Raw genomic sequence first — 8,720 nt, 5'->3', positions numbered from 1 at the left:
TGTGGGAAGAAAAAAAAAATAAGAAAAAAAGTAGCCCAAGCCGAGATACCTCCGCGGCCGCGTCTACCGCGCCGGTCTGGTGGGGCGCGTACAAACTGGTTTGCGCGTTCGCCGTCCATCCACGTCGAACTGGTTCCCGCAGTCTCGTTCTTGGAAGATCGCGACGCGCTCGTGCACTCCGTCGCACACACCGGTATTTGTTTATTTTTAATTTTTTTTTTTTTTTACCGAAAACTACATCGCACGTAATATTATTTCGTTCGAAGTTCGCTACTCGGTGGTTTTCGTTTGTTTTTTGTCGTTCATATCGTGATTCGTAATATTCCGTACGATCTAATTATAATTCCGCGAACAATCCGCCGTCGTTCCGTTGCAATCAAAACCATCGATCTCGGATCATTTTTTTTTTTTTTTTCTACGTGTGTCCCGTTGGATATATTATCAACTGACTCGGACGAAAGAGGTAAATACCATTTGAAACGCTACGGTCGAAAAATCGTTGGCGAACACGTGCAATGAAATCGAGTTGAATGTTAACGTTCTCGATTTCTACGCAAGTCGGAAATTCTTGGGTCTTAAAACGTTAGGTCGGTGTTCAGAGGGTTTTCGAGAGGAGAAAGAAAATATTTCTAAAAAAATGAAATAAACGGCGCGGCCCGCGGGGCACTGTGCCTACCTACCACAAACCTAACCGCGCGTGTACGGTCCCTTTTCAATCTTTCCGTCCGTTTTAAAACTCGTGATTAATGTTTCTCCGTGTAATTACACGTCATTTGACGATCCCGCGCTGAACAACGAACCATACAGACGGATCGGATGCCGTCGACAGTGTTATTTGTTTTACGAGAGGGGAAAAATTGAAAAAAAATCTTAAGGCCACATCATTCGTTCGGAGCAATCAACATAATAATAACAAGGTGTAATTTCGTTTTCTTTTTAGAATATTATCCAGCTTGTTGAAAGAAAATATTATAAATATATGTTTCGTACTGATGATTTACACTAAAAAGGGAGGGGTGTGTTAAAAAACGAAATAACGCTGTTACATTTGTAAAAAAAAAAAAAAAAAACAATATACGTGGATAATATAAAACTCGGTCTAATATACAGACACGCGCGCGCGCGGCCGCAGTCAGTTACAATGTAATGATAATTATAGTTTGAATCGGACATAACGGTAATAACGGCTCAGAATAGTCCAGAAAACCGTATGTAGTAAAATCATTTCTTAAAGCGCGCCTCGTGACGTTCCGTTTTCAACGTTGTTCAACTCTCCATCGTTACATGTCCGTCTACATGTTATTATAGCGTCGAATAAAATATTTAAAATTCATAGAGAATTATACATTTTACGATAACATATTTTTTCCGACCACGTGTTCCGGTACGATTACAAAAAGTATACGGACTGGTCCGTCGGATGCTCGGCGACAAGACGTATTTTACCGGAGTTCAAAGTTCGCGATCCGTTTAAACGGGGAAAAACTTTGGAGTGATGCATAACGAGTGGGTGATAATTCTAAACATTGATCAAACCACGTCTATGTAGAGGTCAGTATCCATAAGGGATTGGAGAAAATGATGGGGCCCGGGAGACTCATTGTGTTTTATATTTTTAGGTTTATGTAGAAAAAGTGTAGGTCTTAAGAAAGGGTTTAAAAAGCCAAGACCGCTGTTAACTCTATAAAATAACACTAAGTACAACCTACTTGGATAAAAGTTAATAAAAACATCATAATCATACAAGTGTGTAACAGTATAAACACATTAAAATCTTTTATACTCGTATTAATACATAAATATAATAAAAATAATTTAAATAGCTCTTTCAACATACGAGTATATGTTAATTTACCATGGATACCAATTTAAATCGCATCCTACACGAATCTTAAACATAAAAGACGCTTTTTATATGGTGTTAGAAACAAGGATAATTATCCATATCTACTTAGTTCCTGGCAAAACATTTCCAAGTGTTGACAATTTTAAAATTATAAAAAATATTAAAAGCTATAGTTTTTTTTAATCTTATTTTTTTATAAATCTATATAATTAAATCATTTAATGATTACGTTTTAATTTATGTAGCGGGATATTTAAATATTAAAAATTTATGAAATGTATGAACCTATGAAAGTATAAAAAAAATCAAACAAACCGTATTCATTATTATTTCTTAAATACAGTTACTATTGGTATGTATTACGACGCAAAAACACTCACCGGATAGATTATATTATACCGGGTATTGAGAATGTTAATATCTTCGCTTCTCCCTATTTGTTGAAGTAACTCCACTGATACAAGCATTAAATTACTTTTGGATATTAACGCTAAGAGATGGACTTTTTCCATAAATGTACTCGTAATATCGAGCATTATTTGTCTGCAGCTACGAGAATAAGCTAAACGTAGTTATATTGTTAGTTATGCAAATACCAATTGTAGTATGATGCAATGTGTACAACAGTTTAACAAGTATTAGTTATAGTTAAATTTTATCATACTAACAATATAAGCACTTTTTTTACGCAAGTAAGTAAAATTTTTAATCAGTTAAATTGATGATAGCAAACTTAATATGCAGTAAATATAACATTATAAATATCATTAACTCGATAGTATTTGAACTACGTAAAACGTCTACTAAAATTAAATTTTAAGTTTGAAAATTTGAGGGTCAATATTGATGTTTACCGTTGGTCTTCTTAGCGGCTCATTTGCCAAATAATATTAGGAATGGAAAGTAAGACGTAAAATGGATAAACAATGAATATTATTAATAGTTCAAAATATTCTATTCTACCGTTTAAAAATCCTACATTAAGATACCGGTTTGTTTTAAAGTCCTGGTCGTAATATAAAGTAGTGCTCTTGATATCCGGATACCCGGGTTTTATGGGTATTACCTGAATTTCGGGTACCCGTTGTGGATTGGGTACCCGTTACGAATCGAGTACTCGTTATGGTTTGTATACTCATTACTAGAGCAGGGATTTTTATTTAAATACATATTTTTTCTAAAACATGATAAATTTCGTTATCTTTTTTTTTGCGTTGCACAGGTAAAGTTATTTAACTATTATAAATAGATATTATTTTATACAACTTTTTACAACAATTTACTATTTACTTTTACATTACAGTAAATTAGTAGCTATAGGAATATAAAAACAGCACAATTAACAAAACATTTTAAACACCTATCAATATAATTATTCAATTATTATAATTTTTGTATAGTTGTATATTTTAAGTTCAAAACGTAACAATGAAACTATGAATATATTACACGTCATCAATAATATCACCATTTTTTTTTTTTTTTTGGCCCTGGGGATGGATTTGAAAGCCTTTTTCCCCCGTATGTACGCCACTGATTGTGATTACTTATTATTATCTGCGTAACTATACACATAAAAGGTAACGAATAAGGCCTCTATATCTGTTATCTGCAAGATTTAAATATAAGCTTTATAATAGCTTTTAACATGTTATGCGGCATTAAACTTGAATAAACCAATTATTGAAATATAATATTACTAATAACACTCACATAAAATGCTAAAGATTTTATTTTTAAAAATTAATTTTGTTAATTTAAAAGAGGAAATATTTTAATATTTTTTATTCGAATAATTGTATATTGTATAATTTAATACCGATTACCTCTTAGCAATTAAAATTTAGCTAAACCGTTTACATATATCAAAAACCATCGGGTACCCGAAAATTTTGGGTGATGGGTACCCACTACTCGAAAACGACGTTGACTACCCACAAAATCGGGTACTACCCACATAAAATCAAGAGCACTTATATAAAGTTCTGTATATCGGAGCTCCATACCAAACTAATTTCGTGATGAAAAAAATCTGAAATCGAACAAAATTAATCGCAATTCCATGTAATTATGTGGAACGATCGAGCGCGCACGGCTCTTTGAGCGTACATAATGTACACATGGTGTTGACACTATGCGTGTGTTGAAACGATAGCGAACAACGCACAAGATAATGTTTTGGTACGTTTCGCAAAAGAAATCAAATTCGTTTTCGGGACGGCCTTATTATTAGAATATTATACTACTATGACCACGGATAACTATAGTAATATAATTATATGCTTTTCACGTGTTGTGACATCATTAGCGAATTCGCAATCAAAACAATGGCGTTGGTCGGTTCTCACGAGCGCACAGACAACGCCACTGCAGGGACGGCTTCGCGCGAGATAATAATATTAATAACATTATAATCGATGTCATTATAAATCGTCGGTAGACCACGAATTGGCAAAATAAAAAATACAGCCGTACGCCGTTTAGCTATGAAAAACAAACGTTATGGCGCCGATTATTATTAATTTTTCATCCTGCTCCGTCACAAGCCAAAAACTTTTCGATTGGAAATTTTTCAGTTCGACTTTTATTCTCACATGCGATTTTTTGAGTGAAAAGTTCTGTACAACGCTGTACAATACATGCATCGGTTTTCGATCTGATTTAAATATACGTTTAATTGAAAAACAAGGACAGTGCAAATTCGAACAAAGTAGTTCTCCGAAAGCGCTAAAAATATTTGCAATCATATCGAAAGCAATTTTTTGGTTCGACCATCGGAAGACTGGCCGCGTTCAAGTTCTGATAAGAAGTATGTAGGAAAAACTGTTGCACGGATAAATTATTCTCCGCTGGATTTCAATTCAGTATAATACTCTTCGAGCGAATATTGTAATTGATTTCTACATCGGACGGTCAAAAAAAAAAAAAATTTTAATACACTCAATTGGGCCAAAATTTCCCTGTCCCGGTCACGTCGACATGTGTACACGGTCGTACACGTAGCCCCGAACCTTTCGAGCGCAGACAAATGCATAATAATGAGTACAAGCGTGTAATATTATTTTAACATACTCCGGCGGTAACAATTGCCACCGCTGTGAGCGCGACATCGATCCGCTTTTCTTTTTCAGCACTTGTGTATTATAATATTACACGTGTGCGTGTATCAATTCGTACGATCATTAATAAGTGTCACAGACGTTCGTCGTTTTCTTTTTGTTTATTTATTTTTTTCTAGAACGCGCTGCGGCTGCTTTGCTCCATGACTGCCAGAGCATTTCGAAATAATCGCTCGGTATAATAATAACAATAACGATATAGGTACATGCCGATGTTGTGCGCGCGAGTTTACGATTCGTGAATAATAATAACTCCGGCGACGACGACGACAAAAATAATGATAACAATAATTATGGTGCGGCAAATTTGTTTTTTTTTTCTATTTTTCTATTTTCTAGAATTTTTTTCTTCTTTTTGTTCCTATCGTGCATCACAATGGCCACCAGTCTTTACACGCTCCAATAAGTCGTCCATATTTATCATGCACACGTGCTATGTGTTCAAAATCCATCTGCAGTAAACCCCGATGACTTTTACCTCGTAAACCGAACTCGCGCAATTATCTTAGTTATAAAAGTTAGTGTTCGCCATTACCGCGGTGGTAGTTAGTGTACGAGTCCCGCGTGAAACAATCATTCAAAACGCATACCATCATGATAATAATAATAGTATATGGTTTTGCGACTCATTCGAATCGCTTTTCGACAAGACACGACGACCGCTGTCGATCATGAAGCAGTAATTCACATTCTCATTACGTCGAAACATCGCCATTACTTTTCCTTTTCGATTGTCGTTTGGCGCGTGCACCTAAGCTATTACGCGCGCGCGTGCACGTCACATTATGCATATTATATTCGGTCGGTTTAGGTTTATTATAATATTCCATCTCAAATTTAAATTTATTTCACGAGCGTTGTCCACGGTAACGTATACTTACCGGTAAACTTATGTAATTTCTATTTACACATGTATGCGTGAATCCCATCTGCCGGTAAAATTTTATGAATATATTGTATTTTTATGAAATCTGTATTCGTAAGCACAAGTGTATTATTGATATTTCAATCAAAATTTCATGTTTTGTGAAATTCATTTTTGAGAATGATTGCTGTAGATTTCACCATCCGAATATTCGATTTCCCCGGTCTAATCATTTACTGAATAAACTATGTGCGTAATAAATAAACACCGCACGTATGCGTTCGCTCACGACTCAAATACATTTGTTTTCGGCGTAACTCGAACACTTCAGCGCACGTGTTTGGATAACTACGTGAAATAAATATATCGGCACTTGTGCGTTCTGAAAGAGCAATTGATATCATTTTCTCGTTACTACTAAATCTTGTTCATTCGACCCAGCTAAGTAGTACTACGCATACCTGCCACGAAATGCGCACACCTGTTTCTGACCTACCACAAGATTGCATATAGAGAATAAAAATTTCGAATATAAATCCGTTAAAAAAAAAGCCAAACTAATCCTCTAATTTTTTTCTTTACGAGAATACAACGTTTATTGTTTCCATGATTGTATACATATTGTATATATAAGTATAGATATACCTACACGTATAATAACGTAAACTACCTACTGTATTGTTTATGACCGGAGTCTAACAACCCGCAAGCCACGTATTTATTTAATATAAATCTCGTTCAATGTTTTATTATAAAATACATATTCTTAAACGTTTGCTAAGATTGTTATAAATTCAAAGATCATAAAGATTTAATTGTTTTACTCGTTAGAAAATTAACTTCTACGTTTTTTAACATTACGCGCGCACGCTGTTGCCCAAATTCGTTTTGATTTATCAGTGTTTTTTTTTCCGTACTCGCTGAAAGATTCATGTTCAACATTGAAGTTTGTTTTATATTTTTTTCAAGATAATTACTATCTGCACTTTGGCGTTAAATTATTTTCGAAACGTCGCTGCCGTAATCATAATCTGTCTTCCAGCTTATAATATATGTATAGATACAATCATATTGTCTGACAAAGAAAAACATAATTTTCTATTCAATTTTTAAACTATCGTTAGCGTTTAAATCTTCGACACCGTGCTAACTAAAAATCACCCAAACGGGAAATACGTATATTGTTCTTTATAGTATCTGCCCGGTCATTTGTCATATCAAATGATCATCAATCTCCCTACGTCGTCGAACGATGCAGCTTCGTGTTCATAATGTTCTTACGAGATAAATGAATTTCAGAAGAGAAAAAAAAAGGCAATTCTTATAAAATCAAATATCGCTGAACCAAATCAATGTCCTCTACGTCGAAGACACGCTTTCTAGAGACAATGCGCCGTTTTCGCATAGGCATAGCCTTTTATTGATATATGTTTCCTTGTTGACGTATTGCATTTTTCTTTCTTGATCACCGACGCGTGTAACAATCCGAAATAATATTGTTGATTTACATGCGCAAAAATGTGATTTTATTAAAAATTTATAACATTTGCACGCGATTTATAGAATTCGCCGTGCATGATATGTTTCTCAGTCATAACCCAGACCGAACGTTGATGTACACGCATTGTGTCGCCGATTCATTCTCGTCTGCGCGCACACATCAACTCAACTGAACAATGAATAAAACCCATTGTTCTACATACATCCACCATGATCATAAACAAGTCATGGTTCGCACAAATATTATTAATAAAAATATTGATTCGTTCGTTGGATTTTTTTTTTATTCAATTTCCAATCTACGAAAGACATGGAAACTGTATACAATATTTACTCGATTGAGTAATGTATAATTTTTTTTTATATACTCATATATATATATATATATATATCTGCGTCTTCCATCACTTGTTTTATATTTTAACGACTATTGGACCGAATATTTTTAATATTTTTATTATATAATATTATACGCGATCGATTTTATTGTTCGTTTAACAACATTATTTATAATTCGGTATAAAAAAAAAAAAAAAATGCACGAACCAATGATTAATATTTATATCGAAAATATATCCTAACACTAATGAATTTAAACTCAATAGATATCACATAGGTACATGTATTACTATACTATTAATATATTATCAATAGTATATCATCAATCATAGGTTCATGCAATATGAACATATATCATATATACCATATACATTTATAGTATCGATACGGTAATATACCGTTAATTTGGCAATATTTTTTTAACCGATAATTGAAAACAAAATTAACCTAATATAATTAACGAATCAAAAAATAAAATAATAATTGAAATTAGCATATTACATTTTATTACCATTAATTTTTTTAATTAAATTCGTCCCTTTGAACTTAAAAAAAAAAATATTTCAAGAATTTAATTGTGTATAAATGTAGTGTTATTATATTAATAATTGTATCTTTGCCAATACTAACGAGAAATTATTATGTTGAAAGTTAATCTGTAATAATAATAATAATATATACATACTTTCCCACCATCTGAATGTCATTTAAATCCTTGAAAATCTTTAAAACATTCATACGCCTATTAGAATTTTTAAGCAATTTATTAGAAAATAGCAGGCAAATATGCAGGAGTTAGTGTTATATAATACAGATAACCTAGATCTTGTATCTCTAATATGCGTACATATATAGTATTTCTTTGACTTCCAATCAATGAAATACCAAACCAGTTTCATTCGATTATTGCAGTAATTGTAAATTTCCAGGACTTTTTTTATATATATTATAAAATCGATGACGAAAAATTCAAATAAATTATAAATTTTTACTTTCGACGTATGTGTACATATACGCACATTTAGTTCAATCATAAAAAATAGCATTTGTC

General features: G+C 33.0%; 1 protein-coding gene across 2 annotated transcripts in view; it reads left to right on the top strand.

Annotated features, from left to right (window-relative positions):
* Nucleotides 1-142: 142 nt before the first annotated feature.
* Nucleotides 143-8,720, top strand: part of LOC112691834 — a 44,877-nt gene continuing 36,299 nt past the window's right edge. Inside the window, exon 1 of one of the 2 annotated variants that reach the window (XM_025566244.1) lies at nt 143-463. The gene's annotated coding sequence lies outside the window, so the exon portion shown is untranslated. Of the gene's footprint in view, nt 464-1,421; nt 1,552-8,720 lie in introns of those variants that run through there. The other variant, XM_025566245.1, reaches the window with a different exon arrangement.

The sequence above is a fragment of the Sipha flava genome, unplaced genomic scaffold (assembly GCF_003268045.1).
Source record: "Sipha flava isolate LNK unplaced genomic scaffold, YSA_version1 67_pilon_pilon, whole genome shotgun sequence".
NCBI lineage: Eukaryota > Metazoa > Arthropoda > Insecta > Hemiptera > Aphididae > Sipha > Sipha flava.
Note: the sequence above shows the minus strand (reverse complement) of the source record. Positions and strands in the feature narration are given on the sequence as shown.